The sequence below is a fragment of the Mustelus asterias genome, chromosome 10, assembly GCF_964213995.1.
Source record: "Mustelus asterias chromosome 10, sMusAst1.hap1.1, whole genome shotgun sequence".
Classification (NCBI taxonomy): domain Eukaryota; kingdom Metazoa; phylum Chordata; class Chondrichthyes; order Carcharhiniformes; family Triakidae; genus Mustelus; species Mustelus asterias.
Window position 1 is genome coordinate 12,888,088 of NC_135810.1, and position 17,891 is coordinate 12,905,978.

General features: G+C 44.5%; 1 protein-coding gene across 2 annotated transcripts in view; it reads right to left on the reverse strand.

Annotated features, from left to right (window-relative positions):
• The window catches only part of LOC144499529 (Krueppel-like factor 12), a 267,217-nt gene extending 254,673 nt beyond the window's left edge, over positions 1-12,544 (reverse strand). For both annotated transcript variants that reach the window (XM_078221577.1, XM_078221576.1), the window contains exon 1: positions 12,445-12,544. The gene's annotated coding sequence lies outside the window, so the exon portion shown is untranslated. The remainder of the gene's footprint in view (positions 1-12,444) is intronic.
• Between the last annotated feature and the right edge of the window lie 5,347 nt (positions 12,545-17,891).

A 17,891-nucleotide genomic window follows, 5' to 3' on the forward strand; every position in this document is an offset into this window, starting at 1 on the left:
CATTGAATCATATAATCCCTACTGTGCAGAAGGAGGCCTTTCGGCCCATCAAGCCTGCACTGAATAATCCCACCCAGGCCCGATCCCTATAACCCTATATATTTACCCTGCTAACCTCCCTGACACTAATGGACAATTTATCATGGACAATCCACCTACCTCGCACATCTTCAGACTGTGGGAGGAAACTGGAGTATCCGAAGGAAACCCACGCAGACACAGGGACAACGTGCAAACTCCACACAGACAGTGACCCAAGCCAGGAATCAAACCCGGGTCCCTGGCGCTGTGAGGCAGCAGTGCTAACCACTGTGCTACCCATATATGTAGCATATATAAAGATGCATGGAGTTGCCTGTTTCTCTTAGGTCTATGCAACCACACCAGCCTTCATCCTGCTCAGCTTCGCAGACATTGTTCCATAATTCCCCATGAGCTCTATGCAAGCAAGCAATCTTAGTATAAGTTGGAAAATAGAGTTGTATCTGGAAACAACATTAAAGCTTATTTTTAAATGTAAAACCTTTTGCCAATGAATTCAACCTCTCCATTAAACCATAGAACTGTTCTGAGCTTCCGATCTCCCCACTTAGACTTCACAATGAAAGCAGCGCTACTTTCAAAACACTATCTCCCTTTTCTCAATGCCCCCTTAGTCCTGCAAGTACATTAGTTCACACATCGACCAGCTCCCCTTTAATGAACTGTCTTACAGCATCTACAAGCCCTGATCAATCCCCTTCTTGCTCCCACTGAACTGATTCACAAACACTTGTTCACCAGGTTGCTGAAGGGTTTTGGATCACACAACCTTCTTCAGAAGATAGGCTCGCGAGATTTCCAATCTCGCTTTGGGCATGTTGCCATGAAAATACTTCAGTTTTTTTTCCCCAGTAAGATACAAAAACAATAGAAGTTAGCATTTGTTCACCCTTACTTAGAGTGTCCACATTGTTGCATACAATGAAAATATAATTAATACCTACTTTTATACGCATTAACGCAGCCACAGCTTTAAAATTGTTGTGAAAACAAAATTCTCCAAATGCTGAAAATCCAAAATAAATACAGAAAGTGCAGGGAAAGCTCAGCAGGCCTGGCAACTTTGAAGAGTCATATTGGACGCGAAATGGTGTCCACAATTTTCCGACATGTCCCAGTGGCGGGATCTTTTGGTCCCGCCGAAGTCGGTGACACGGGGGAACCTATCTAGATGCAATTCGAGGGGCTGCACGGTAGCACAGTGGTTAGCACTGCTGCTTCACAGCGCCAGGGACCTGGGTTCAATTCCGGCCTCGGGTCGCTATCTGTGTGGAGTTTGTCCATTCTCCCTGTGTCTGCGTGGGTTTCCTCCGGGTGCTCCGGTTTCCTCCCACAGTCCGAAAGACGTGCTGGTTAGGTGCATTGGCCATGCTAAATTCTCCCTCACAGTGTTTCTGAACAGGTGCCGGAGTGTGGCGACTAGGGAAACTTCACAGTAACTTCATTGCAGTGTTAATGTAAGCCTTACTTGTGATTAATAAATAAATAAACTTAAATAAACTTTAAACCTGCTTCTCTCACCACAGTTGTTGCCAGGTTTGCCGAGTTTTTCAGCGCTTTCTGTTTTCATATCAAACATTGTTAAGTGGCTCCATGACTATTTATTCGAACACATCGAGCTGCCTCTGATGGCTTTGGTAAAGTTAAGGTTTATTTATTAGTCACAAATAGGCTTACATTAACACTGCAGTGAAGTTACTGTGAAAATCCCCTAGTCGCTATACTGTTCGGGTACACTGAGGGAGAATTTAGCATGGTCAATGCACTTAACCAGCACGCCTTTCAGAGGAAACCGGAGCACCCGGAGGAAACCCACGCAGACAACAGGGAGAATGTGCAGACTCCTCACAGTGACCCAAGCCGGGAAAATCGAACCCGGGTCCCTGGCGCTGTGAGGCAGCAGTGCTAACCACTGTGCCACTATACCACCCCCCTAAGCAGCATCATTGGGTATTTTGCTGTTGCAGAACAGAAAAACTAAAATTCAGTCCCTGCTTTGTGCTGGTCAAAATAACTTTTGCCAGGGTAGGAGCAGGGAACACCTGACAACTGCTCTTAGGATCTCTGGGTGAATAGGAAAAAAATAACTTGAATTCCTGATTTCAGACCACAATACCCTCGCTGGATAGTGCATGTTTGAAGGAGTGCAGTCAAAACAGGATATGATGATCTTCATGGTGTAACACCATGCCAGTACTAAGTACATTTCCATTATCAGGTGGGGAAGCCTCGTGTCAGAAACCTCCGACCTCGCTCGCGGCTGGCATTCTCCAGTGCCGTTGCGGTGAACGGAGTTTTGGCTGGATGGGAAGGAACAAGGTCGGAAAATCCCACCCAATATTTCCATCCTTTTCAATACTACTGTCTATTGGCTTCACCAGAGAGGACAATCAGACAGGGCCCAAAGCTGGTGTTGCCCCCAGTCCTGTTGATTTTCTGACAGGCTGCATGAAGGTTAAAATTGACTGCTTGACATTCGATCACACGTGTAAATAATAAGCTCTTGAGCAGATAACTGACAGTGACCCATTCACATGGAAAAGTAGGCCAACCATGAAAGAGGGGAGAGAACTAGCAAAAATAGCAGACTTAAGTTGCTTCACTCCAATTATAGGACATCTAATGAAGCATCCCATTGGTAATAAATTGAGGGCAGATAGGGAAAGCTGAGATACAGTTGAGCTATGATCGAATGGGCATCGCGGTGGGACAGTGGTTAGCACTGCTGCCTCATAGCACCAGGGACCCTGGTTCGATTCCAGCCTTGGTTGACTGCCTGTGTGGAATTTGCACGTTCTCCCTGTGTCCCTGTGGGTTTCCTCCCACAGTCCAAAGATGTCCAGGTTAGGGGGATTAGCCATGCTAAGTGTGTGGGGTGGCATGGATAGAGCAGGGGAAAGGTTGGTGTGCCTGGGTAAGATGCTTTTTCGGAGAGTCAGTACAGACTTGATGGGCCAAATGGCCTCCTTCTGCACTGTATGGATTCTAATTAATTGGCTGGTGGTCCGCCAGGATGTGAGCTGTCCCAGACCCTGCCTCTCGACACTCCTTGATGCCCATGGCTGAGTGTCCTAGGAGCATGAAGCAAAACAAAATGGGTGGAGGCAGGAGCAATGGTGTCACAGTGGTAACATCATGAGATTAGTAATTCAGTAAATCAGGCTAATGCCCTGGGGACTGGAGTTCAAATCCCACAATGGCAGCTGGGGGAAATTCACATTCAATTAATAAAATCTGGAATATAAAGCTAGTCTCAGTAATAATGACCATAAAACCATTGTCAATTGTTGTAAAAACCCATCTGATTCACTAATGTCCATTAGGGAAGGAAATCTGCCGTCCTTACCCAGTCTGGCCCACATGTGACTCCAAACCCACAGTTGATTCTTAAATGCCCTCTGAAATGGCTAAACAAGCCACTCAATGCAAAGGCAATTAGGGATGGGCAATAAATGCCGGTAACGTCCACATCTCAGGAAAGAATGAAGAAAATAAATTGGCAGAATAGGTTCACGGGGCTAAATGAATGAATCCTGTTAGCATTTTCCCAAGAGATGTGACAGCTGTACCATTGTAACTGTGGGACAAATAGAGTCATAGAGGTTCACAGCATTGAAACAGGCCCTTCGGTCCAACTTGTCCATGCTGTCCCCTTTTTTAAACCACTAAGCTAATCCCAATTGCCCACATTTGGCCCATATGCCTCTATACCCATCTCACCTATGAAACTAAATGCTCATTAAAATACAAAATTGTACCCGTCTCTACTACTACCTCTGGCAGCTTATTCCAGACACTCACCATCACCCTCTGTGAAAAAATTGCCCCTCTGGACGCTTTTGTATCTCTCCCCTCTCACCTTAAACCTATGCCCTCTAGTTTTAGACTCCCCTACCTTTGGGAAAAGATATTGACTATCTAGCTGATCTATGCCCCTCATTATTTTATAGACCTCTATAAGATCACCCCCTTAGTCTCCTATGCTCCAGAGAAAGAAGTCCCAGTCTATCCAGCCTCTCCTTATAATTCAAATATAACTCTGTTCTTTTAAGCTTACGCTCAACCAATTTAATTAAAAATAAACTAGAATGGTCAAGTATCAGTTTAGAGACCGCCTACAAACATTAAACTTCCAAAACAAAAACCAACCCAAATGAAAGCAGTGCTATTATTGCAGAAGACATTATGTATTGTCACACAGAAACAAGAACAGTGTGCTACTAAGTCAAAAAATCTAAAGACCAATGGCAAACAGAACATCTCACACACCCTCAGATTCTTGGTGATGGGCAAGCCCAGCCTTATTTTTATTTCAATATTCAACCATTCTAAAATAAAAAGTAGATTTGTTGTTGTCTCTTTCTAATTGCTGGTACCAAAATTAAACAGAAATTCCAACCATCTATTTAATGATCTTTCATCAGCTTGGCACCATGGATTTCTTTATCACTGCCATCAATGCTTCTCATTCTCAGTCATCCAAAGATTTGGTTCTGCTGGCTAGATGTTAACCAATTGATTATAAAAAAAACTCATTCATGAGATCTCGGCATCGCTGGCTAAGCCAGCATTTATTGCCCATCACTAATTGCTCTTCAGAAGGTAGTGGTGAGCCACCTTCTTGAGCTACTTCAGTCCCTGTGTTGTAGGTGCACCCACAATGCAATCAGAGAGGGTCTTCCAGTGTTTTGACCCAGCAATAGTGAAGCAACGACCAATATATTTCCAAGTCAGGATGGTGAGTGACTTGGAGGGGAATCTGCAGGCGGTCCTTGTTCCTTCCTCCCCTCCCCAAAATGAACCAACCTGACAGTGAGATTTGTCCGTCTGAACCTGATGGGGCAAAATAATACCAACCAAAGGGCCTCTGTTCATATCTTGCCTTTCCAGCAATGCCTATGTTATATTCCAGAAAGCTCAATGGTGACAAACAGAACTGCAGCCAATCTTTACACACTTTCACAAGTATCTATTTACGGAATTACACGTTATAAGCATGTACCTCCTAAGCCGACAACCACAGTTTAAGACTGGTTCTATTTATAGGGATCGAAAGAGGTCCCCAGTTAAAACCAAACACACTTGCATGCAACTAAATCCAACCAATACATAATTAGCACGCAACCCTTTGTTGTTCAAAAACTGGTTCACGTATGCAGATATGCATTTATTGCCCATCACTAATTGCTCTTCAGAAGGTAGTGGTGAGCATATGCATATTTTTACTGCATTATCTGCTACATTTATTTCCCCCTTCTTATTTTCTACTGTTTCTCCCCCCTCCTCACTTGCCGAAACTTTCTGGCCCACCCGCCGGTGGCATCTTCTGGTCCTGCCGAAGGCAATGGTCTTTTGGCCAGCTTGTCACATCCACAGTGGGAAAACCCAACACGTGGGGCCGGAAATTCATTTCTGGACTACATTTCAATGCTACATCAGCAGTCTTCTGTCATTTCAATGAAGCAGACATTCTCCTTCAGTGAGCTTAAGCAGTGTATATCAACATGATGTTAGAGAGAGGGACCCCACATCCGAGCCCAATGCTGACCTCAGCTGGTGCTCCCACACATGCACCTACCCAATCCAGGAATCACTGGACTCACTGGGATTTCCCTTCCAGCAACCAAGGAAGGCAATGGCTCGACTGTTAATCCAGAAACTCAAATAATGATCTGGGGACCCGGGTTCGAATCCTGCCAGCGCAGATGATGGAATTTTAATTCAATCAAAAAAAAGTCTGGAATTAAAAATCTGCTGATGACCATGAAGTTTAAAAAGTTAAAGTTTATTAGTCACAAGTAGGCTTACATTAACACTGTAATGAAGTTACTGTGAAAATTCCCTAGTCGCCACACTCCAGCGCCTGTTTGGGTACACTGAGGGAGAATTTAGCATGGTCAATGCACCTAACCAGCAAATCTTTGGACTGTGGGAGGAAACCCACGCAGACACGGGGAGAATGCACAAACTCCACACAGACAGTGACCCAAGCCGGGAATCGAACCCGGGTCCCTGGCGCTGTACAGCAGCAGTGCTAACCACTGTGCCACCATTGTTGATTGTTGGGAAAACCCATGTGGTTCATTATTGCCCTTTAGGGAAGGAAATCTGCCATCCTTACCTGGTCTGGCCAACATGTGACTCCAGACCCACAGCGATGTCTCATGAATTAATAAAAAGAACAGGTCTACAAAGGCTGACTAAGCAGTCTAGCCTGATGTGTGTGCTTAGTGTACACAAATGTGTACATGGTTCAATCCATGGAGAGAGCAAATCCAGCTGCTGGAGTATATTTGGCATTGAAATAACTTCCCCAAGCGATCCCACCAGGAGACACTGCCACTCAATCCACTGCCACTCAATCCACTGATGGCACTTTCCTTCCAGGGATTGCCTCTGAGAATTTGTGGAACTGAATTTTACACTGCAGGGGTGAGGTCCTCCTGGGAATATCTCACCTCCTTGAAGGCCTTCCATTGTTATTCTTTACCTTACCTGATAATCTTTCTTTCTAATGCACCAGGGCCAAGTATCTTTTCAATTCATTGAGTATCTTTGAAGACTCCTTGACCCTTTCCATTACTAAGCCTAACAACGTTGTTTTCACATGGTGCCCCACTGCTGCCAATTGCCCAATGGGCAGCACGGTGGCACAGTGGTTAGCACTGCTGCCTTACAGCGCCAGGGACCCGGGTTCGATTCCCAGCTTGGGTCACTGTCTATGTGGAGCTTGCAGATTCTCCCCGTGTCTGCATGCGTTTCCTCCGGGTGCTCCGGTTCACTCCCACAGTCCAAAGATGTGCAGGTTAGGTGGATTAGCCTTGCTAAATTGCCCCTTAGTGTCAGGGGGACTAGCTAGGGTAACTGCATGGGGTTATGGGGATAGGGCCTGGGTGGGATTGTTGTCGGGGCAAACTCGATGGGCTGAATGGCCTCCTTCTGCACTGTAGGGATTCTATGATTATCTCTTTGTGGGGCTGTAACTTTTTTTTGATCAAAAAACTAACAGTTTCTTCATTTTTTCACTCTCTATCCCATCTGAATACATTGCAGCGAGAACTATGAAGTGCTTATTCCCACCCTTGCTTGAGCCAGGTTTCCATTATTGTCATTATATCATACCCCCATGTGATAACATTTGCTTGCACCTCAACACTGTATTTGCTGCACTCACCACACTTACATATGTGCAGACCCCGAGTGGTCACATGAGAACATGATGACACGGCTACATAAGAAGTGGTGGGAGTGCAGAAGTTATTGCCAAGATCTCGGGCAAAGCACAATTACTCCAAAGATGTGTGGGTAAGTTTGATTGGCTATGGTAAATTGCCCCTTAATGTCGGGGCACTAGCAGGGTAAATGCAGGGGATTATAGGGATAGAGCCTGGGTGGAATTGTTGTCGGGGCAGGCTCGATGGGCCAAATGGCGGCCTTTTGCACTATCGGGATTCTATGATACTGCCCGTCGCCGTTGAGTATAGGAATAAGTTACCTTTGTTGGAAGTCCTTGATGTCGGTGATTTAAAGAACCCACAGTGCTCTACAATATGAACACTCCGAATCTGTTTTAGTCTGATTTGGTTTTCATGGGTCTGATCCCTTCTCTTTCTGAGTCTCTCTTTATTTAATGCTCTTCAATCCTCCGATGTTCTTTATGACTCCTGTCTGATCCTTCATCTTGGTTCCCCCCCAGCCCCATTATCAAAAATGTTATCAAGTGCGAAGAAAAAAAAATTAAATTTAACCATTTGTGTGCATCGAGGGAGGGAGCATTGTATACAATTCCAAATGTTCTGCTGACAACCCCAAGCCTATTACAGTGTCCCTCCTCCACTCCTTAGCTCAGATTAGCTGGCACACAACACCCTAGGGATCGATCTTAACCCTTACAAATGTGTGGCTAAACTGTGCACAGTTTTAGTCCTCTTATTTGAGGAAAGGTGTAGTGGCATTGGAGGCAGTTCAGAGGCGGCTCACGAGATTGATTCCAGAGATGAGGGGTTTGTCGTATGAGGGGAGATTGAACAGTTTAGGCTTATCCTCTCTGGAATTTCGAAGAATGGAGGGAGATCAAATTGAGGTGGTACATGATGATAAAAGGTATGGATAAAGTAGACGTGGAGTGGATGCTTCCTCTTGTGGGGCATTCTAGGACGAGAGGTCATAGTCTTAGGATAAGGGGTAGCAAATTTAAAACAGAGTTGAGGTGAAACTACTTCTCCCAAAGGGTTGTGAATCTTTTGGAATTCGCTACCCCAAAGTGCGATGGATGCTGGGACAGTGAGTAAATTAAAGGAGGAGTTAGACAGATTTTTAATTGGTAATGGGTTGAAGGGTTATGGGAAGAAGGCAGGAAAATGGGGATGAGGAGCACATCAAAGTTTACTTATTAGTCACAAGTAAGGCTTACATTAACACTGTAATGAAGTCACTGTGAAATTCCCCAAGCCATGATCAAATGGTGGAGCAGAGTCGATGGGCCAAATGGCCTAATTTTGCTCCTATATCTTATGAAACTATGAACTTATGAACATCACACTGGTGCATCTATCCATTGCATCATCATGGAATCTAGCTGAACATTCCTCATTGTTTTTTAGACATGATGTGAATCTTGGTACAGTGGTCAGAGATGGGTTACAATTTTCTTTAGAATGTTACACCACATGGAATATTTCGGTTGATGTAAGTTACGATGGTCTCTTATTCAAACTCATTCTTTTTGGGTGTGTGAATTAAGCCCGCTATTGATAGGGCCAACTAAACGGAATGCCACTGGCAGATAAGATATTCTCCCTGGGTAGGGATGAGGCAGGGAAGGAATTAACACCAGCTAGCTCAATCCAGTTGAATTATTGAACTGTACCAGCTGGCCAATAGTGTAGCAGCACTGATGACAGCTTTGACCTTAGTAATCACTAGTAAACAATTGAGCGGGGGACAGAATGCTGTGTCTGTCATAGCCCAGATGATTATAAGCTTGACGTGTGTGTACATGCCTGCCTTGAACTGAGCACTTTGGTAAAATGTCTCACCTTGGGAGGCTATGGGAACAATACAGAGGATTTCAGCTAGTGGCAGGTGTAGTTCTGGTAGTAAAGCACAACATAGTACTGTAGTCATGAGCTAAGCAAACCTCCTGTGTGGCACAAAATATGTTCAGGTAATGAGCCTCATTTGGCAGTCGTGAAAAAATATGTAACAAAAAAAGTAACTGAGGATTTGAAAGCTCCTATCGAAGTACAATTATTTCATAGACACCAGGAACTCAGCAGGAATGAGTTTAAATAGTGAGCTCACTTTCTCTCTAACTGAAACAAAAACAGAAAATGCTGGGAAATTCACAGCAGGTCTGACAGCATCTGTGGAGAGAGAATAAAGCTAACACTGAGTCTGGCTCACCAAGGTGTGGTACTGTTAGCACTGCTGAGTCACAGCGCCAGGGACCCAGGTTCAATTCCCGGCTTGGGTCACTGTCTGTGCAGAGTCAGCACGTTCTCCCTTTGTCTGAGTGGGTTTCCTCTGGGTGCTCCGGTTTCCTCCCACAGTCCAAAAGACGTGCTAGTTAGGGGCATTGGCCATGCTAAATTCTCCCTCAGTGTACCCAAACCAGCGCCGGAGTGTGGTGACCAGAGGATTTTCACAGTAACTTCACTGCAGTGTTAATGTAAGCCTACTTGTGACACTAATGAATAAATAAAATCTCTCTCCACAGATGCTGTCAGACCTGCTGAGACTTTTCCAGCATTTTCTGTTTTTGTTTCAGATTCCAGCATCTACGCTGATTTGTGTTGTGCATTAAGCTACTGGGGTGCATCCCAAAAGCTGACCCCACAGACAGATATCAGGGAACACGTAATTATTTGCAGGTCTCACTCACTGCACTCTCCAACTTCTACTGCCTCCCAGGGTGGGCCCCAGTTCTCCAGACACCCAGGGTCACATGACCCATTCCATTTTGGGTGAGGCGATGGCTGAGTGGTATTATCGCTAGACTATTAACCCAAAAACTCAGCTAATGTTCTGGACACACAGGTTCGAATCCCACCATGACAGATGGTGGAGCTTGAATTCAATAAAAGAAATCTGGAATTAAGAATCTACTGATGACCATGAAACCATTGTCAATTGTCAGAAAAACCCATCTGGTTCACTTTAGGGAAGGAAATCTGCCTTCCTTACCTGGTCTGGCCTACGTGTGATCACAGTAAGAAGTTTAACAACACCAGGTTAAAGTCCAACAGGTTTATTTGGTAGCAAAAGCCACACAAGCTTTCGAGGCTCTAAGCCAGAGCCACAGGGATATGGTTAACTCTCAACTCTCCACTGGACAAGGGCAACTAGGGATGGGCAATAAATGCTGGCCAGCCAGCGAAGCCCTTGTCTTATGAATGAATTTTTAAAAATACATAACAATTTATTTTTTTCTCCCAAACTGGCCCTGATTCACTGAATAATTTATCTCAAAACCAAACCATGGAAATTGTGACTTCTGCCAAGAGAATTCAGGAGGTAACAGGTATTTTATATGTTTGTGTTTTTTTTCTCCTGCTAAATACAGATAACCTTGCTGACTGAAATCAGGGCAATATGGTTCAAGCCACAGATTTCTTCGTGAACTTCCTCAATGGATTGTTATTCCGGAAGAATGTTAAGAGTAGACCCTCCCCCCCTTCTGATTTACTCCCCCGCCAAGGATGGCAAGTTTATCGAGGGAAAAGAAAGAGTAATTAGAGAAAATCAGTCAAGTCAAATTCAGGTCTCCGATCTGGAAATCTAACACTTGAGCACTGCAGCATCCTGGCATGGCTTTGTACTTGTAAGACAGAGAGTCTGTTATCCCACATGGGAACTAAACCCAGCCTTAGTTTAATGTAACCAGTTAACTTTGGGCGTGTTTGGCATTTGACCTGACATTTCCCTCCCCCACCCCCATCGTTTGGCTACTCGCAACTGTAAAGCAACTGTCAAGTTTTCTGACTGAGCTTGTTTCGAAATCCTCAAACAAAGTAATTCTGTGATAACAAGAATAAACCAGTGTGCACAGTAGGTAATAATTCTGACATTTTCCTGACGTGTTTTCATTCTGGACTGCAGAACCTGAAGGCTGCCTCCTTCAGGTCGGTATCTCAGGTCACTTTTTGTCAGTAATGAGACAGTCTAGGTAAAACAGCCTCAACAATTTCAGGTGAGGCAGCCTTACGAATACATACTCGTAAATAAATACCAACAAACTGATGGAACTGTGACAAGAGTTCCAGCCGTTAAGACTAAACTCTCTCTCACACAGAAGTGTTTGAGAAACAGTGACTGATTATACTTTAATTTCCAGCCTAGTCGATTCCCACACCCCACCACTACCCTCGCACACCCCACCCGATACACATCCCTGCCATCTTCCTGCAGAACAAGAGCCACAACCATTCTGCAACACCTAATCCCCCCGGTCATGAAATCAATGTTGCCTTATTGTACAACCGCTGCCACACAAATACATCACTGAACCCAAACATTGACAACAATGCACGTGTCCACGTGAAATATTAAAATAAAAGCCGATGGATTGCAGAAGTATGTATTTTTGCCTTTTTTAAAAAAGTCCCTGTGCATTTACCAGGGTAGAGGTATATGTGAGAATACGTGTACATTGGTAGTCACTCCCCCTTTATGTATAGCTTTGCTGTAGCCTCAATAAACATTAACAGGGAGTGGTCAAAAGGTGGGAAGGTCAAGGTTTGAATTTTATGTTGCGCTAAAAATGTGCAGAGACATGCTTGTTCAAAGGATGAGGTTGAGCAGTACAAGTTTGTGACTGTAAATAGTAAAACCCGACAGTTTATGACAGTGCTCACATGACAATGTAGCATAACACAGTCTAATGCCACCGGGGGTGGTTGGAATAGCATTTTCATTTTAACCATCCTGAACTGCAAAGTGGCAATTTCACCAGCTGCTTCTAAACAGCAACCCTCTCTGCCAGTCTCCGAAAGTGTCAACCCTGGACAAGTCCAGTCCCCCAAAATCCAACACAGCCCCTCTTAATTCCCCAGCTCTGCCTGGGAGCTATTAACATGTAGCATTAATCGAGTGACAGACGCACATCGTTGCCACTGATGTGGCACTGAGGTTGCTGGAGGTGGCATTAGCTTGGCTCCCTTTTTACTGACACTCCCACATCTGTCGACCCCCTGACTCTCATGCTCACACGCCAAACAACTGCATTCACAAGCCACTGAGATTTCTGCTCACGGCAAGAAACTCTTAAGAAAACAAGCGAGACGCGACTCCAATTCTATCCAACATACCGTATGTCCTCAACACAGTCTGACAACCACTGCCTTTCAGCAGCTGAACACAAAGAATAAGAAAAAAGAGAGAGAAAGAATATAACGCGCTGACCTGGTGCAAAGCTGCAGAAGAGAAATATTTCCTTCCCTTATACAGTGTCTCTTCTCCCTCAGCTGCTGTGTGCAGGAAATGAATGGGGGCGCACAGAGGACTGTTGTACTTGCAAATGACTTACCGGAGTCACATGATCTGGTTAATGTAGGGTGGGCCAGTGGGTGGAGGCTTCATAAACAACAGAGGACAATATACCCTAAGCCTTACCAGCATGCATCGAATTACACAGGGGCCCCTTTGTAGGAGGTTTCCGAGCAGCTCTGTGAGGTTGCTGCACTAGAATCTCGGTGGGGCTGCAGTTTAAACTCCGTGTGTGTCACTGTGTGTCTGGTGGGTGTGTGTGTGTGTCACTGTCTCTGTGTGTATGTCTATGTGTGTCACTATGTATGTATGTGTGTATGTATACATGTGTGTGTCACTGTGTATGTCTATATGTGTGTATGTCTATGTCACTGTCTGTATGTGTGTGTCACTATGTGTATGTGTGTATATCTGTGTGTGTATCACTGTCTATATGTGTGTCACTGTGTGTGTGTGTCTGTCTATGGTGTGCATATGTGTCTGTGGTGTGTATGTGTTTAAAGCACTACAATAACTGTGTCTGTAACATATACACATAAAAATAAATACAGTACATGCATGTGAGCAATATCTCCACACTCCTATTTTTCACCCCAAAATATTGGCACTGCTGATGATCCATTTACATCTAAGCTTCAAAGGCGCACTATTGCTTTAATTCAGCAAAATCATCCCTCTTTCCGTAACCCTGTCTAACCTCCTGCCTTGTGAAGAACGATAGCCACAAACCTATGCGGCCGCAACACAAAGTCAAAAATACCTCTGGCAGCTCGTGAAGCAGAGTCGTGTGAAAGTATTTGGAATGAGGTTAAAAGAAGGTGGCGATGGATCTAAATAGACTGCATCCCATCCTGTTATCCTGGCAGCGTTTAAAATATACTTGCAGCATATTCTTGCTGTTTCTATGTTAGACTGTCCATCATTTAAAATAGTTCTTCTAACCCAGTATAGTTTCCTATTTAATTATAAAATAAGGAAAGCCCACTTACTTCCAATTGTATTTTATGGAAATAACACACAAAAAAACACAACTAGCATTAAAAAGATCTTTTTTCTAAAGAAGAATATTACCTAGAATTATTGTTGTTATTGAAAGGTTTAATTCTTGCTATACGCAGAGAAAAGGGCTGTTTTTAATTGACCATACAGACTAGAAAAATAGAAGCTTGATGGGGGATGGACTGTTGCCAGGAATTTCTGCAGTTTCCTGACTCTGCTGCTGTAGAGAAGAGAAAGGCCATGGCTGTGCAACCTCTGCATCAGCTCTGACATACTTCCTCCTCCTCCTCCTCCTCCGTGCCTTGAGAAGTGACCTGAGCTCATGGAGCCGGGCAAACTCTGCACAGTGAAACCAGCTGAGCGCTGGGCTCCCAGGCTGCCTGAGGTGGCAGTCACGGTGAGCACCGAAACGTGGAGGTGGCACCTCGAGATTTTGAGATTCTCACAGCGTTTTCAGTGGGGGTTGGTGGAGGGAGGGAATTTACCTCGACCACAGTGTGGAAACAATGAGAGCGCAGTTCCAAATCACTTCAAGCTACAGCTTTAATTCATTGCAGAATGTTATGATCGAAATCTAAAGTTCCACATGGCATGGTGCCAGGCTGATTGATCAAACACTCTGCTGACACCTTTGCCTGTGCGCAGCCAAAGCAGCTTTCCTAGGACATGCACTTGTCAATGCACATTGCATGGAACTGCAGGACTTGCATTGCACTAAAGCAAACCTGTTTTATTTTTTCAAGAAACTGCTTAAGCATTGCCAAACAAAAAACTCACCACATCTGACCATTGTTCATGTCTATGTAAGTAACCTAGACTTTCAAACAGAAATAAAGAAGTTATCAGTGATAGTCATGTGCATATGGCACTTAACGCAACCCAATTGTATCCAGACTTAAAATTATATTTCTCTGCTTTATGGTTTCCAGGCATTTTAGCTAAAACACATAGTGACAGGAATTCACAATAGGTTATGTACATTGAGCATCTAGCCTCAATGGCCTGGAGACACTGGGCCCTTCAAGGTCCCTGCATTGTTCCTGGTCGCCTAGTGGCAATTATTCACTTAGTCTGCTCCACGGCTTAGCAGTGGGCATAGATTGAGCCTTGGGCACATTTTCCTGTCTGTGGTTGGTGGTGCAGGGGTGGTGGGGGCGGTGCAGTGGGAGTGGAAGATTATTTTTCTCCCCTGGTGGCCGGGCACAGAGCTGATTCCTGCAGCTTTAGTTGGACGGGGGCGGGGAAATGAGAAGAGTGAAGAGATGTTTTCAAGTTCTTGGTGCATTTGCATTTTTGGTATTTCTTTGGACCAATCTTTCCACTGAAAGGCTTGGGGAAAAGAGTTGCATTGAAATGTTGGAGGGTTTTAAAGCAATCATGCAAGTTGTTAAAAAAAACAGGGTATTGGAAAGTAGGTAAAATGCGAAGGAGCCGGGCATTAACGTCATGACTCCAAAGGCTGAAAACAATAAGCAACATGTTAACTGTTCTCTGCAATCAATAAACCTCACACTCACTTCATTGGAAAGTCCCTACGCCCAGGCATTGGGCCAAGATTCAGTATAGACATTCCCCTTTTGTTTGTGAACTTAGCGAGAAAGAGTTGGGGCAAAGATCATCAATCGTGTTTTTAAACAGAAAGCTTCCTGGGCCGGGTTTCCGGGGGATCAGAAAGTGAGAATAGAAAGAAAAGTAGGCAATTCATCCCAAAATATCTGAACCAGCCGAAGAAGAGGGATCCGGCCTAATCTCACTTTCCAGCTGTAACCCGTTAGTGGTGGCATAGAGATAATGTCCCAAGACTAGTAATTGAGGGCCAAAGCAAGTTCCCTAAGGGATAGGGATTCAACTCCCACCATTGTAGTACGTGGAACTTAAATTCACTGAATCAATCTGGAATTAGTAATCTCGGTGATGGAGCTATCATTAATTGTGGGGAACAACACATTTGGTTCACTAATGCCCTTTAGGGAAGGAAATCTGCGGTTGTTACCCTGCCTGGTCTACATGTGACTCCAGGACCCCCTACACTGGACTGTGGGCATAGCACTGAACTGGCACCTGAAATGTTTAGTACAAGGGATATGGCCATTGTCAATCCCATGGAAGAATCTTTTAAAAAGTTACAGCGCTTTAACTACATGTCTGAATTTTAAAAAAAACGCAACATGCTTTTCTGTGCAGTAGGTTCCAGAACCGCACCCCCCCCCCCCCCCCCCCCCCCCCCCCCCCACTACCCCACACTCCGGGTGAGAATGCAGGATGGGCAGATAGAAATTATTTGTTTTCTGTCCAGCATGACAAACCACTGATGTAAGCATCAACAGCAACTTTATTCTTTTGTTTTGTTACAAGAGTTTAGTCATAACCAGTGCACTGTAAATTCACTTGCTGTCTAAAGTACAGCAGTTTAATCACACAATTTGATATTCGTCATATCAAGGCCATTTGTTTGCCTTCAAAAGCATTCAAAAGACACTTGAAGGCACGTGGTGGCTTTGAACACGGCTTTTGTCAGTAGCATAAGGCTTCCAGTGAACCAGCAACACGTTTTTTTGCACCAGGCATAATCTTCTCTTCTGATGGAAATCAGTCATGGTTTAAAACAGGCTGGTCATTTTCTACGAGGCTGCCACACCCTAATATTACAGACTAATTTTACCCCCATAGTATCTATCCATAAACACCGGGTTCCATCCCTCTAGCTTCCATCCCTATGTCACAGCTCTGTGTAAGAAGATAAATTTTGATTTGATTTATTATTGTCACATGTATTAGGATACAGTGAAAAGTATTGTTTCTTGCGCGCTATACAGACAAAGCATACCATTCATAGAGAAGAAAAGGAGAGAGTGCAGAATGTAGTGCTACAGTCATAATTAGGGTGTAGAGAAAGATCAAGTTTGTGCGAGATAGGTCCATTCAAAAGACTGATGGCAGCAGGGAAGGAGCTGTTTTTGGGTCGGTTGGTATGTGACCTCAGACTTTTATATCTTTTTACCGGCGGAAGAAGGTAGAAGAGAGTATGTCCGGGGTGTGGGGTCCTTAATTATGCTGGCTGCTTTGCCGAGGCAGCAGGAAGTGTAGACAGAGTCAATGGGTGGGAGGCTGGTTTGCGTGATGGATTGGGCTACATTAATGATCTTTTGTAGTTTCTTGCGGTCTTGGGCAGAGCAGGAGCCATACCAAGCTGTGATACAACCAGAAAGAATGCTTTCTATGGTGCATCTGTGCCCCCCAGTGTAAGACACGCATGTGAGCAAAATGTTTCCATCCCGCCCGCCCAATCGTAGCGGGCGGGATACTGACCATGCACAAGCCCGTTGAGCTCGGTTGGGATTTCCTGGCCTTGGGGCGAGTGTGGCTGGAAAATCCTGCCTTCAGAGCACCGTACAGCAGTAATCAGAGCCACTTTATCCCAGAGAATTAATGTGGGAGTACCGGGGGTAGGGGGAAAATTTATGGAGAGACAAATGAATGTTATTTTTCTTGGACACCATCGCAATTTGGGGAAGCAGCAAGAATCTAATTGTGTCCGATTTTCTGTACTGTTGCTTTTAATGGGACTGGAACACAGGCTGTGTTTACAATTGGCCTTCAATTCAATGTGAGGCCTGTGTAAACTCCCAAGACATTAATTTGGAAAAAAGGGCGGGAGGAAAATCATCAAATTTTGATTCAGAAGAAAGTTGGCCGGAATTCTCCCATCTCGCTCGCCACTGGAATTTTATCAGGCGGGTTGTGGACAATGTGAAACCCCATTGACGGTCTGACAGGGATTTCTAGCTTTTAGACCAGCGCGGCCAGAGAATTTCGTCCATAATCTTTATCTCTAACAATGCGTTCTGATATAAGTGAATCCAACTTTTTAAACATTAAATATTAACACTGAAAAAGAATTAGAAGCCAGCTCATCTGTTTATTTTTGCTCCTCGCTCTGTCCTAACTTTTTAAATTTCACCAGCATACCAAAGCCAATGAGCGAGGCATGAATGAGGAGCTGTGGAGTACCATACAGTCGTGATTGCTTGTTTGCAGTGTGATCAGAGATGCCTTTGATACGGTGACATTAATCAGGGAAGTGGGTGGTACTCTGAATTAGCACAGGGTCTTTTCACCCTTGGGGCACTCATTTCTCATTTCTCCGTGGTGGCTGTAGTTTGAGAGCTTGCGACTCATTTCTGAGTGGTACAAGTGCAGAGTACAAATGCTGCCCAGAGTTTGGCAGTGAACTGATGATCTGACTCAGAAATGCCTAAGGAATGGCTGATACAGGAAATAAGAGTAAGGCGTAATAAGTGATAAAGATTTATGAGCTGTTCTGGAATCAGGTCTGAGGTGCGTTGTAACAACAGAACTCTCTG